The sequence below is a fragment of the Choloepus didactylus genome, chromosome 7 (assembly GCF_015220235.1).
Source record: "Choloepus didactylus isolate mChoDid1 chromosome 7, mChoDid1.pri, whole genome shotgun sequence".
NCBI lineage: Eukaryota > Metazoa > Chordata > Mammalia > Pilosa > Megalonychidae > Choloepus > Choloepus didactylus.
The window spans coordinates 50,512,588-50,522,834 of NC_051313.1; the positions used below are offsets into that span (position 1 = coordinate 50,512,588).

Sequence of the window (10,247 nt, forward strand, 5' to 3'; positions counted from 1 at the left end):
AACCTCAATCAAAATTCCAACAGCCTACTTTGCAGAAACGTAAAATCTGGTTACCAATTTATAGGAAGGGTGAGGGGTTCCAAAGGGCCAAAACCCTCTTGAAAAAGAACAACACTGGAGGACTCACACTTCTTCACTTTAAGACTTATTACAAAACTACAGTGCTCAAAACAGCATGGTAATGGCACAAGGATAGATATATAGACCAATGGAATCGAATTGAGAGTTCAGAAACAGGTTCTCACATCTATGGCCAATTGATTTTTTTTTTTTTTTTTTTTTTTTTTTTACTTGAAATCCAAGAATGGTTTTAACGTGTTGGCTGAAAAAAAAATAAACTGCAAAGTTCTGTGAGGTCTTCTAAAAACTTACAAGGAAAACTGAAGGGCAGTTCTAATCAGACTTGGATGTTATCTCCCCCCCTCCCTGCATTTTAAAAACGACAACATATACGGTCCCACAAAATACAATATAAACTTTTTTTTTATCTTGACTGCCAGAACGCTCCTTCTTGATGTCTTCTGGTAACCAAATGGCTGGGCAAAATACTCAGCTGGCCTTCATTTCTTCAAGGGCTGGTAAACAGAAGCATTGCGATCAAGTCCAGAGGGGCTGCTCTCCACAAATTTGGAAGAGTAATGGGGGGGAAACGGGGCTCAGGGGGCTGGTGGCAGCACTGTATGTTATGCTGGGCATGACGGCAATGACTTCGGCTATCTTCTGTTTTCGGTCCTTGATTTCCTGGTCTTTCTGAAGGATCTGTCCTTGAGCAATCTCAAACTGCCGTTTTGCATCGCGGAGAGCAGAGAACAGGTCCAGCTTGATTCTGGTCTCTGCGCTTAGGCTGTTCTCCAGGTGCTGTGTTTTATCTTGCATGGCTGAAAGGGCTGATATTAACACCTCAGTGACTTTTTCATTTTCCTTATACTTCCGAAGCTCCTGAACTTTCAGTTCTAGTTCTCTGATCTGGTCTTCTTTCACCTTCATGTCCATCGTTAGCTTCTTGCCCTCTGCTTCTAGTTCTCTGATCCGATTCCGTGAGGTTTCAGTGCACTCTCCCCTGGACGCAGCGGCAAACGCAACAGCCCGGGCAGCAGTGGCTTCTGCTAACTTCTTCCTTTTTTTCTCCTCCAGTAACTGTCTTTTTGCTTCATTTGCACAGCATTATGTAACTTCTTCTGCAGCAGCTCGTTCTCCTGCTGGAGCTAGCCCATCTCTGAGCGGATCCCTCGCTCGGTGCTGGAGAGGGAGCTGATCTGACTGCGGAGCTCTTGATCCACCTGCCTGCTGGCCTGCAGATCAGCCTTTAACTTTTTAATGTCTTGTTCCAGCCTTTCCAGTGCATCTGGTTTGCTTAGCTGGTTATTAGGAATACAGTTTTCTACTAAGTCCTTGTGTGCACTTGGGCTCTTGCTAGTGCATTTCTGCTTCTTCTCATTTTTACTCGATGAGGAAGGAACCCATTTGTGGCGCTGTGACTTCGAGGTGAGGAGTTCACAACTCCACTGGCATTTTTGTAATTTTTTGAGGAAGCAGTGCATGAGTCCTCTTTCAAGAGATTTTCTGTACTTCCCACAAGATCATTATTTAATCTTTTACTATTGATATGGTTTTCCCTATACCCAATTTCTTGGATTTTAGAGTCTACAGGTTGCAGAATATTGTTGTTATTTATTCCAAGGTTGTGTTTTTTGGCTTCCTTGTCCTTTTCTTTCCCTTTTTCTCTGTATTCTATCTCTGGCAAAGTTGTGGACAGTTTTTGTTGGCTGGGATACCTCCGTTGTGGTGTATAAGGATTGAGGAATCCATATCAGGTAATCCTTTCACTGCTTCTTCAGCCTCTTTTTCTTGCTTCTGTAGCATCTGTTGCTCTGGAGGGAGGGCTTGTTGAAGAAGCTGCATGTAAAATTAATTCTCTTTTTGCACTTCCTTTTGCTTCCTTAATCGCATTTTGTAGCTTACATAACTTTTGAAGCCAAAGCCCAAAGTTACCACAGCATACCCAATACAGTGGGCAGCAAATGGACGACAAAGGTCTACATGAAAATTTTTGAGATCTTTAAATCTAATTGCTGCTTCAATATAAACAAAGAGTATCCAGAGGGACACTGTAGGCAAACACACTCCCTTTTCTGTGTGCCAGACGTACTGAACCCATACATATGTGCTAGCAGCAAAAAACAGCCATTGTATGGGGATGAACAGCAGACATATTATATTTGATGTGAATGCTACACAAACAAAAAATACTGAGAAGGCCAATCCCTGGTACCTGAAGGAATCATAGACGCTTCTGATGAAAAGCCAGAATGACCACAGGTATTCAAATCTGAACTCCAGGACAAAATCTGCCAAGAGGACAAGTGCCCACACTACCAGGAATTTCAGATACAAAAATGTACTGCCGTAGATGCCCTCGGTGATCCGGTTCCGCTTTAGGGGGCGGCGGAACTTACTGCAGTCGGCGTTCCGCCGCTTCATCCTCCCACTGGGGGCCGGGTGCCCGCGCCGTCGTCGCCGCCGCCGCCGCCGCCGCCGCCGCCGCCGCCGCCGCCGCCACCACTCACCTTAGCCGCCGCCGGCCCGCCCCGCTCCGGGCCTGAACTCTACCCCTGGGGCCCGTCACACAGACATGGAGACAGCACCCGGGGGGGAAGGGGGGGAGGACGGAGAGGGGGTGCTCAGAGCCTCCTCCGCCTTGGGAAACAAAGAAATGCTGGTCAATTGATTTTTGACAAGGTTGCCAAGTCCACTCAATTGGGAAAGAATAGTCTCTTTAACAAATGGTACTTGGAGAAGTGGATATACATATGCGAAAGAGTGAAGGAGGACCCTTATTCCGGTTTGCTAAAGCTCTCCGAAATGCAATATTCCAGAAATGGATTGACTTTTACAATGGGGGGTTTATAGGTTCACAAATTTACAGTTCTAAGGTCATGAAAATGTCTAAATTAAGGCATCAAGAGGTAGATACCCTCTCTGAGGAAAAGGCTGATGGCATATGGAATGCTTCTGTCCACTGGGAAGGTATATGGCAGGCATCTGCTGGTCCTTTCCTCCTGGTCTGCATTACTTTTGGCTTCTGATTCCGGTGGCTTTCTCTTTAAGCATCTGTGGATTCTCACTTAGCTTCTCTGGGTCAAACTCTGGGCTTCATCTCTGAGCTCAACATCTCCAAACATCTAGGTCTATGTCAGCTCTCAACTCCCTTCAAAATGTCTCTTCCTTTTAATCCTCTCATACAGGACACCAGTAAACTAATTAAGACCCGCCTTATATTGGTGGGTTCACATCTCCATGGAAATAATCTAATCAAAAGGTCCCACCCACAATTGGGTGAGTCATGTCTCCATGGAAACAACTAATCAAAAGATATCACCCACAATAATTCTGCACCCACAAGATTGGATTAAAATAACATGGTTTTTCTGGGGTACATAATAGATTCAAACCAGCACAACTCTTTCTCTCACACCATATACAAAAATTAATTCAAAATGAAGTTTAACTCAAAGACCTAAATATAAGAACCAGTACAATAAAACTCCTAGAAGAAAAGATAGGGAAGCATCTTTAGGATCTTGTGTTAGGCAATGGCTTCTTAAACTTTACACCCAGAACACAAACAACAAAATTAAAAATAGATAAATGGGACTTTATCAGAATTAAAACTTTTGTGCTTCAAAGGACTTTTTCATGAAAGTGAATGACAGCTGACTCAGTGGGAGAAAATACTTGGAAACTGCATATCCAAAAAGGATTTAATATCCAGAACATATAAAGAAATCCTACAATTCAACAGCAAAAAGGCAAGCAACCTCAATTTTAAAATGGGCAAAATATTTGAACAGGAGGCGGGGCAAGATGGCAGACTGGTGAGCTGTATGTTTTAGTTACTCCTCCAGGAAAGTAGGTAAAAAGCCAGGAACTGCGTGGACTGGACACCACAGAGCAATCTGTCTTTGGGCATACTTCATACAACACTCATGAAAACGTGGAACTGCTGAGATCAGCGAAATCTGTAAGTTTTTGCGGCCAGGGGACCCGCGCCCCTCCCTGCCAGGCTCAGTCCCGGGGGAGGAGGGGCTGTCAGCTCCAGGAAGGAGAAGGGAGAATTGCAGTGGCTGCTCTCATCGGAAACTCATTCTACTGATTCAAACTCCAACCATAGATAGACTGAGGCCAGACACCAGAGACTCTGAGAGCAGCCAGCCCAGCAGAGAGGAGACGGGCATAGAAGGAAAACAACACGAGAAGCTCCAAAGTAAAAGCAGAGGATTTTTGGAGTTCTGGTGAACACAGAAAGGGGAAGGGCAGAGATCAGGCCTTGAGGCGCATATGCAAATCCCGAAGCAAGGCTGATCTCTCTGCCCAGGGCACCTTTCCTTAATGGCCCTGGTTGCTTTGTCTATTAGCATTTCAATAACCCATTAGATCTCTGAGGAGGGCCGTTTTTTTTTTTTTTTTTTAAATCCTTTTTGCTTTTTCTAAAACAATTACTCTAAGAAGCTCAATACAGAAAGCTTCAAAGAATTGAAATTTGGGCACGTCAAGTCAAGAGCAGAAATAAGAGAGCTCTGAGACAAAAGGCAATAATCCAGTGGCTGAGAAAATTCACTAAACAACACAACTTCCCAAGAAAAGGGGGGTGTCCGCTCACAGCCACCATCCTGGTGGACAGGAAACACTCCTGCCCATCGCCAGCCCCATAGCCCAGAGCTGCCCCAGACAACCCAGTGTGACGGAAGTGCTTCAAATAACAGGCACACACCACAAAACTGGGCGTGGACATTAGCCTTCCCTGCAACCTCAGCTGAATGTCCCAGAGCTGGGAAGGGGGAGCAGTGTGAATTAACAGAGCCCCATTCAGCCATCATTTGAGCAGACTGGGACCCTCCCAACACAGCCCAGCAGCCCAGAACTGCCCTGGGGGGACGGCACTCACCTGTGACATAGCACAGTCATCCCTCAACAGAGGACCCGGGGTGCACAGCCTGGAAGAGGGGCCCACTTGCAAGTCTCAGGAGCCATACGCCAATACCAAAGACTTGTGGGTCAGTGGCAGAGACAAACTGTGGCAGGACTGAACTGAAGGATTAGACTATTGCAGTAGCTTTAAAACTCTAGGATCATCAGGGAGATTTGATTGTTAGGGCCACCCCCCCTCCCCGACTGCCCAGAAACACGCCCCACATACAGGGCAGGCAACACCAACTACACACGCAAGCTTGGGACAACCAATTGGGCCCCACAAGACTCACTCCCCCCACTCACCAAAAAGGCTAAGCAGGGGAGATCTGGCTTGTGGAGAACAGGTGGCTCGTGGATGCCACCTGCTGGTTAGTTAGAGAAAGTGTACTCCACGAAGCTGTAGATCTGATAAATTAGAGATAAGGACTTCAACTGGTCTACAAACCCTAAAAGAACCCTATCAAGGACAGCAAATGCCACGAGGCCAAAAACAACAGAAAATTATAAAGCATATGAAAAAACTAGACGATATGGATAACCCAAGCCCAAGCACCCAAATCAAAAGACCAGAAGAGACACACCTAGAGCAGCTACTCAAAGAACTAAAGATGAACAATGAGACCCTAGTACGGGATATGAAGGAAATCAAGAAGACCCTAGAAGAGCATAAAGAAGACATTGCAAGACTAAATAAAAAAATGGATGATCTTATGGAAATTAAAGAAACTGTTGACCAAATTAAAAAGATTCTGGACACTCATAGTACAAGACTAGAGGAAGTTGAACAACGAATCAGTGACCTGGAAGATGACAGAATGGAAAATGAAAGCATAAAAGAAAGAATGGGGAAAAAAATTGAAAAACTCGAAATGGACCTCAGGGATATGATAGATAATATGAAGCGTCCGAATATAAGACTCATTGGTGTCCCAGAAGGGGAAGAAAAGGGTAAAGGTCTAGGAAGAGTATTCAAAGAAATTGTTGGGGAAAACTTCCCAAATCTTCTAAACAACATAAATACACAAATCATAAATGCTCAGCGAACTCCAAATAGAATAAATCCAAAAAAAACCCACTCCGAGACATATACTGATCACACTGTCAAACATAGAAGAGAAGGAGCAAGTTCTGAAAGCAGCAAGAGAAAAGCAATTCACCACATACAAAGGAAACAGCATAAGACTAAGTAGTGACTACTCAGCAGCCACCATGGAGGCGAGAAGGCAATGGCACGATATATTTAAAATTCTGAGAGAGAGGAATTTCCAGCCAAGAATACTTTATCCAGCAAAGCTCTCCTTCAAATTTGAGGGAGAGCTTAAATTTTTCACAGACAAAGAAATGCTGAGAGAATTTGCTAACAAGAGACCTGCCCTACTGGAGATACTAAAGGGAGCCCTACAGACAGAGAAACAAAGACAGGACAGAGAGACTTGGAGAAAGGTTCAGTACTAAAGAGATTCGGTATGGGTACAATAAAGGATATTAATAGAGAGAGGGGAAAAATATGGCAAACATAATCCAAAGGATAAGATGGCCGATTCAAGAAATGCCTTCACGGTTTTAACGTTGAATGTAAATGGATTAAACTCCCCAATTAAAAGATATAGATTCGCAGAATGGATCAAAAAAAATGAACCATCAATATGTTGCATACAAGAGACTCATCTTAGACACAGGGACACAAAGAAATTGAAAGTGAAAGGATGGAAAAAAATATTTCATGCAAGCTACAGCCAAAAGAAAGCAGGTGTAGCAATATTAATCTCAGATAAAATAGACTTCAAATGCAGGGATGTTTTGAGAGACAAAGAAGGCCACTACATACTAATAAAAGGGGCAATTCAGCAAGAAGAAATAACAATCGTAAATGTCTATGCACCCAATCAAGGTGCCACAAAATACATGAGAGAAACACTGGCAAAACTAAAGGAAGCAATTGATGTTTCCACAATAATTGTGGGAGACTTCAACACATCACTCTCTCCTATAGATAGATCAACCAGACAGAAGACCAATAAGGAAATTGAAAACCTAAACAATCTGATAAATGAATTAGATTTAACAGACATCTACAGGACATTACATCCCAAATCACCAGGATACACATACTTTTCTAGTGCTCACGGAACTTTCTCCAGAATAGATCATATGCTGGGACATAAAACAAGCCTCAATAAATTTAAAAAGATTGAAATTATTCAAAGCACATTCTCTGACCACAATGGAATACAATTAGAAGTCAATAACCATCAGAGACTTAGAAAATTCACAAATACCTGGAGGTTAAACAACACACTCCTAAACAATCAGTGGGTTAAAGAAGAAATAGCAAGAGAAATTGCTAAATATATAGAGACGAATGAAAATGAGAACACAACATACCAAAACCTATGGGATGCAGCAAAAGCAGTGCTAAGGGGGAAATTTATAGCACTAAACGCATATATTAAAAAGGAAGAAAGAGCCAAAATCAAAGAACTAATGGATCAACTGAAGAAGCTAGAAAATGAACAGCAAACCAATCCTAAACCAAGTAGAAGAAAAGAAATAACAAGGATTAAAGCAGAAATAAATGACATAGAGAACAAAAAAACAATAGAAAGGATAAATATCACCAAAAGTTGGTTCTTTGAGAAGATCAACAAGATTGACAAGCCCCTAGCTAGACTGACAAAATCAAAAAGAGAGAAGACCCATATAAACAAAATAATGAATGAAAAAGGTGACATAACTGCAGATCCTGAAGAAATTAAAAAAATTATAAGAGGATATTATGAACAACTGTATGGCAACAAACTGGATAATGTAGAAGAAATGGACAATTTCCTGGAAACATATGAACAACCTAGACTGACCAGAGAAGAAATAGAAGACCTCAACCAACCCATCACAAGCAAAGAGATCCAATCAGTCATCAAAAATCTTCCCACAAATAAATGCCCAGGGCCAGATGGCTTCACAGGGGAATTCTACCAAACTTTCCAGAAAGAACTGACACCAATCTTACTCAAACTCTTTCAAAACATTGAAAAAAATGGAACACTACCTAACTCATTTTATGAAGCTAACATCAATCTAATACCAAAACCAGGCAAAGATGCTACAAAAAAGGAAAACTACCGGCCAATCTCCCTAATGAATATAGATGCAAAAATCCTCAACAAAATACTTGCAAATCGAATCCAAAGACACATTAAAAAAATCATACACCATGACCAAGTGGGGTTCATTCCAGGCATGCAAGGATGGTTCAACATCAGAAAAACAATCAATGTATTACAACACATTAAAAACTCGAAAGGGAAAAATCAATTGATCATCTCAATAGATGCTGAAAAAGCATTTGACAAAATCCAACATCCCTTTTTGATAAAAACACTTCAAAAGGTAGGAATTGAAGGAAACTTCCTCAACATGATAAAGAGCATATATGAAAAACCCACAGCCAGCATAGTACTTAATGGTGAGAGACTGAAAGCCTTCCCTCTAAGATCAGGAACAAGACAAGGATGCCCGCTGTCACCACTGTTATTCAACATTGTGCTGGAAGTGCTAGCCAGGGCAATCCGGCAAGACAAAGAAATAAAAGGCATCCAAATTGGAAAAGAAGAAGTAAAACTGTCATTGTTTGCAGATGATATGATCTTATATCTAGAAAACCCTGAGAAATCAACGATACACCTACTAGAGCTAATAAACAAATTTAGCAAAGTAGCGGGATACAAGATTAATGCACATAAGTCAGTAATGTTTCTATATGCTAGAAATGAACAAACTGAAGAGACACTCAAGAAAAAGATACCATTTTCAATAGCAACTAAAAAAATCAAGTACCTAGGAATCAACTTAACCAAAGATGTAAAAGACCTATACAAAGAAAACTACATAACTCTACTAAAAGAAATAGAAGGGGACCTTAAAAGATGGAAAAATATTCCATGTTCATGGATAGGAAGGCTAAATGTCATTAAGATGTCAATTCTACCCAAACTCATCTACAGATTCAATGCAATCCCAATCAAAATTCCAACAACCTACTTTGCAGACTTGGAAAAGCTAGTTATCAAATTCATTTGGAAAGGGAAGATGCCTCGAATTGCTAAAGACACTCTAAAAAAGAAAAACGAAGTGGGAGGACTTACACTCCCTGACTTTGAAGCTTATTATAAAGCCACAGTTGCCAAGACAGCATGGTACTGGCACAAAGATAGACATATAGATCAATGGAATCGAATTGAGAATTCAGAGATAGACCCTCAGATCTATGGCCGACTGATCTTTGATAAGGCCCCCAAAGTCACCGAACTGAGCCATAATGGTCTTTTCAACAAATGGGGCTGGGAGAGTTGGATATCCATATCCAAAAGAATGAAAGAGGACCCCTACCTCACCCCCTACACAAAAATTAACTCAAAATGGACCAAAGATCTCAATATAAAAGAAAGTACCATAAAACTCCTAGAAGATAATGTAGGAAAACATCTTCAAGACCTTGTATTAGGAGGCCACTTCCTAGACTTTACACCCAAAGCACAAGCAACAAAAGAGAAAATAGATAAATGGGAACTCCTCAAGCTTAGAAGTTTCTGCACCTCAAAGGAATTTCTCAAAAAGGTAAAGAGGCAGCCAACTCAATGGGAAAAAATTTTTGGAAACCATGTATCTGACAAAAGACTGATATCTTGCATATACAAAGAAATCCTACTACTCAATGACAATAGTACAGACAGCCCAATTATAAAATGGGCAAAAGATATGAAAAGACAGTTCTCTGAAGAGGAAATACAAATGACCAAGAAACACATGAAAAAATGTTCAGCTTCACTAGCTATTAGAGAGATGCAAATTAAGACCACAATGAGATACCATCTAACACCGGTTAGAATGGCTGCCATTAAACAAACAGGAAACTACAAATGCTGGAGGGGATGTGGAGAAATTGGAACTCTTATTCATTGTTGGTGGGACTGTATAATGGTTCAGCCACTCTGGAAGTCAGTCTGGCAGTTCCTTAGAAAACTAGATATAGAGCTACCATTCGATCCAGCGATTGCACTCCTCGGTATATACCCGGAAGATCGGAAAGCAGTGACACGAACAGATATCTGCACGCCAATGTTCATAGCAGCATTATTCACAATTGCCAAGAGATGGAAACAACCCAAATGTCCTTCAACAGATGAGTGGATAAATAAAATGTGGTATATACACACGATGGAATACTACGCGGCAGTAAGAAGGAACGATCTGGTGAAACATATGACAACATGGAT

At 41.6% G+C, this 10,247-nt stretch overlaps 1 pseudogene; it reads right to left on the minus strand.

Annotated features, from left to right (window-relative positions):
- Positions 1 to 560: 560 nt before the first annotated feature.
- Positions 561 to 2,481, minus strand: LOC119540177 (annotated as a pseudogene).
- Between the last annotated feature and the right edge of the window lie 7,766 nt (positions 2,482 to 10,247).